Below are 5,054 nucleotides of genomic sequence, written 5' to 3' on the forward strand. Positions count from 1 at the left end.
CTAGAGTCAAAATGTTTTTTTTTTTTTTTTTTTTTACATTTCACGGTTGCTTGAAAATTGTCGTTCTACACGAATAAATGCCACAAATCTTGATTATGTGATAAAATGGATCTTATACTCGTTTTCATTTCATATGAAATTTATGAAACTCGTCACGAGTTTTAAATTATAGCTCGCCAAAAGCTCGCTAAATTGAAAAATTCTTAGACTCGTTTCATCAATCTCAAGAAATGGAAACTCATATATTTACATTTGCATGGCATTGTCACTATATAGGCTATTTGCAAGCTGTGTCGTTGATGGGACTTTAAATACCATGCAACACGAGACATAATTCTAAGCGTATTAATACAACACCGAAAGGAACTACAATATCCAATGTAAATAAACACGACGGCTACTGAAATATCGCTGGGCAATGTGGGGCTTGACAATGTAATAGTAAATGTGCCAAAAAAAGGACAATATTAAAAACAAAAACTTTTATTACAACAAAACAAGACTAAGGTCTGCGATATCGTACACAATCCACATAGGTTGAATTCACCAATGCCGGCAATGGAAATAACTTTAATATTCATGCAATTTATCAGAAAGATCGTCTGTTACATTGCACTGATCAACAGGGGTTCGTTACAAAAGTCTGAAATACACATATGCTATAGACCTATTGACACATATGCTACTCCTATAACATAAGAGGCTGCTGGTCGGAATTTTTTCTATCGGATATGATTTTACCGACTGCGACCTCTTATTTCCGAAGCACTAAATCCGGGCAGAACAAATTCGGCTTGAAAAACTCACTTAGGTGGTTAACAGTTCATGACAACGATGTCTTCACACGTTTCATATAATAAAGATCATATATGTATGCCACGGATACAAATATATAGTGTATTACGGAATAGAACACTCAAAATACATGTCCATATCGTTGTAGCATTTCTCTGACCTACTTATAAAAATGGCTTCCTGGTCAGTACAAAATAGCAGGAGGAATTTCAAACGGAACGAAATGATACGGAGTTTGCTTGTATTCCACTTGTAGAACATTGCATGTAATCCATTTTTATATTAACCGCAAAATCACGGCAAATGTTGTCTGCTTCACTTCGAAAGAGGAAAAACTCATTATTTATGTCTTTGATACCAAATTCTTATCATTTAATCATGGAATTATGGAAAGGAATACTTATTGGACCCTGTTGAACATTTAAATGTATGTAAACACGCTATACTTTTTCTAAATCCGAACTTTGAAAATTTGATCGTCAGCATCGGGAAAATCAGCTATGGGCAGTTAGAGGTTACACGGCGCCTGTCAAAAATATCTCGCCGTGTAAAACCTCTAACATTGTTGGAGTAACACAAATTGCATGCTATATACCTACTGATATAAGTCACAGCACACATAAACATACACAAGGCATATGTGTATTTTATACATTTGTAACGAACGCCTGTGCACTGTCGCAAGATCACTCACTTCAAACGCTATCAGTATCACGCGTCTCTCAGCCACGGTTTCCTCAGCTTCTAACGACATGTCAAGTTACGAGGCTGTTGTAAAATCTACCGACTGTAGTCAGGTTCCCATACAATCATCACAAATTCAAACTTTTCTCTTTACTCATTCAACTTGCAAACGTGGAGGGCAAGGTCGTATTTATGGCGTTCACAGTATTTATCCATGCGCGAAATTTGTTCCGGGGAAAAATCGAAACAATTTCAAATCTAACTTTCAGCCCAGATTTCTATTGATAAACTTAAATCACCCTATGGACATATCATACGCAATTGTATTGATACTGAATTGTGGAATCAAATTGTAAATAAAATAACAAGTGTTTGTTAAAATTTCAAAGTACTACTTTGTTTGCCAATCAGCACGCGACAACACGCTGTTCCAACTATTGAACGGATTCGTGTGGACTGTCAATAAGGCGGGAATTTTAAACATTAAATGTAAGTTGTAAGTTTAAAAAAAGAGAACATAAAATGCAGAGAAAATGTAAATATAAGTATTGAACTGCTTTTGTATGGTATTTATGATTATAATGTTTGCTTGCAAAGCTGTGTCATTCAAATAGATCATAAATACCATACAAAAACAATTCAATGTTTAAGTAAGATCCTATAGGTATTACTTGGCCTTTTTGACTCGTATAGTATTGGCAAGTGTTTTAGCATTACGTATACTAAATCAAGTACACATCCGCATATTGTCAATATACAAATGGAGATACTACGCCTTCTGCGTGATAGGCTGTCGACGTTTTATCAAATATAAACGAACTTAACAATAGCCAAATAAAACATACGTAGTGCAACTATTCGTAATCCTATGTCCTTCTTAACAACTCGTTTTGCTTTCGTGAAGAGCAGTGTTATTTTTATAATGTTTTATACCCCTGCATTGAAGATGCCACCTCTAATGTTTCACAATAAGGGAAGTTTTTAAACCGAGAAAAATGTGTTCACCTGATGAGCTGGGAAGTAATGTAGGTGTTTTGTTACCATGCATGGATAGCCGTAGTACGAGAAACATCTTCCTATTCACTCCTGTCACGAAGTGGGTATGCTCCGATTGTAATCTATACGTATCCAGTAATACACATGATAAGGGTTTACTTGCGTACATTGGCCTATACTGGGTAGTGTACAAAACATTTCCTTATGCATTCATGTCTGTCCGTTTACATTTCCCTAACAAATACTACATGTCATACTCTTTATAATATTATTTATGAATCGGTAAACGACCCGACGCAACAAGACGTTAAATGTTTGAATTTACAATGAGATATAAAAGTGTTTCCACTCAAAGGTACACTCACTGTCAGGTAGGAGCTGATTCTGATCAAAACCCGTGACAACGTGCCCGTACTCTGCATCACAGACTGTGTTAAAAGCCGTTGAATTGTACAAATGTTAACTATAATTGTAAAATTTAATAATGCTTAAAAAACTGTAAATACTATACAATATGTGTCTGCATTCATTTAAAACTCAATATATGTGTATGTATAGATGAACAATTTACTGCACGTGTGTTTTACGCTGTCCTACAGAAACCTCGTCATATCGGCACCCCCGTTGTACCACCATAATTGGCACTGGATAAAAGGTGGCGGTATAACGGGGACTATAATGTACTGTATATATATGTTATGCTCATTAATCAGTTATTAGCGAGTTAATTAGTCAATTGTCATATATATATACATATATAGGTCATGTACAAGTGACAAATACCTTTGATACGTGTTATAAACCACTACTGTGATAGGCGATTAAGAGACCGATTTCGGATGGTTGGGTAGGGGATGGAAAGGAATGTTGTGAAATGACAAAAAATGTGTTATTTGATAGACATGGGTAATGGACGTTCTCGAATCCACCCATAAATCCTGTACTACTTCCTTCGGCAATGCGCTCGTGTATCTATCTGTAAACAGATTGTCATATAAATGATAATAGCAAAATTCTGTCCTGCAAAAAAATACAAAAAAGTATCTATTTGTGGATACTTGGAGAGAAGTTTTAACTTACCCACCCCATGCGACTGTCAAGGGACCAGGAACGGGAAGATTCACCGGGATGTTGTCAATACGGGTATATGATCCACGCTTGGATGAACACACTTTACCATTTTCAGGATCAGGTGATTATGTGTATTTGGTGACACACTCTCAACAGTAACTTTTCCCGACGTTCTTCACACAGTGTATGCCCAGCTGGCGGACATGCGCAAAGTGGAGTCGGTTGTAAAGGTTATTATATACAATGTCTACCCAGCACTGGTCTGCCGTCCTAATAGACATTTAAAGAGTCTCTACGTCTTAATTGGTTCTCGTAAAAATTTAAAGAATCTCTACATCTTAATTGGTTCTCGTAAAAAAAAGTTTAATATCCAGTTACCATTACGAAATAACACTTGAGACAATGCTTTAGGGTAATTCTTAACGGGTAAATAACAGTGTAGATTTGTTATTGATTGATTTACTTGTCAAAATAAATACAAATGGATGTTACGTGATTGTGTACTAAGAACAATAAAAAAGCATTACAAATATTGTTGTTTTATTTGACAGGTGGCATTTGATCACTATTATTACAGAAAACCCTCGATTTTTAAATTAATACAATTTCAATTCAATTCAATTTGTAACTGCAAAGTAGTTTGAAGGCAAAACAGTAAAACACAGTGAAATTCATATATAGACATGTACATGCAGAAAAGTCGCAAAGTGATTGCTTATTTTTCTAACATAGATTAACATGAACAAAATTAACATGGCTTCAAATAGAAAATTTGATTTAAACATTTTTAGCTGCATAGTCCATACCTTATAATGTCAGTGAACCCACTCTCCTCAGTTCTAGAGACTGTTTAATGAATAAGCAAGAGTCCATTAGGCGTTAATTTAAGGTTTATGTATTGTGGTATTTCATAAAGTTCTGTAATGTGTTAATTAGGTATTGTTACATGTACATTATTGAACGGTGATTTATGTATACTGTGATGTCAATTTCCTTTCTATTCTAATTATGTTTAGATAATGTTATATATATCTAGTGACTAAGGGCTTTTGGCGAATAAAGAATGAATGAGAATAAATGAGATCGCGGATGTTTTTCACATATACAACTAAGTATATTACAACCAATTGAATACAAATAACGGCACTGTACATGTGTTGCCTCTAAAAAAAAATAAAAAATAGTTTGGGATGTGACGTTCAAGTAACATGGGGCTTGCAAACGTTTGACTCTATACACAAAGTAGCGTTACAATAGAGTGTCAAATTTGATATGCAACCTCGAAATGGTTATTGCATGGATCAAACAATATACCACATCGAAAGCATATGAAAAATATTGAAAATAATCAATAATTATAATAATAAATGGGATTTACTCATTAACACACGTGCAGTTAGAGTCCATAATATCTATACACTGAAAGCACCTTTTGCATATTTATGAGGTGAAAGTCAGCCACTTGCTGACGTCAGCCACATATCGTGTTGATTGGCTGGTGTGTTGTT

At 34.9% G+C, this 5,054-nt stretch overlaps 1 protein-coding gene across 2 annotated transcripts in view; it reads right to left on the bottom strand.

Annotated features, from left to right (window-relative positions):
• Positions 1-3,763, bottom strand: part of LOC110452234 (beta-1,3-galactosyltransferase brn-like) — a 42,824-nt gene extending 39,061 nt beyond the window's left edge. The window contains exon 1 of one of the 2 annotated variants that reach the window (XM_021500812.1): positions 3,560-3,763. The gene's annotated coding sequence lies outside the window, so the exon portion shown is untranslated. Of the gene's footprint in view, positions 1-3,555 lie in introns of both variants that reach the window. The other variant, XM_021500654.1, reaches the window with a different exon arrangement.
• Between the last annotated feature and the right edge of the window lie 1,291 nt (positions 3,764-5,054).

The sequence above is a fragment of the Mizuhopecten yessoensis genome, unplaced genomic scaffold, assembly GCF_002113885.1.
Source record: "Mizuhopecten yessoensis strain PY_sf001 unplaced genomic scaffold, ASM211388v2 scaffold81, whole genome shotgun sequence".
In the NCBI taxonomy this organism is placed as follows: domain Eukaryota; kingdom Metazoa; phylum Mollusca; class Bivalvia; order Pectinida; family Pectinidae; genus Mizuhopecten; species Mizuhopecten yessoensis.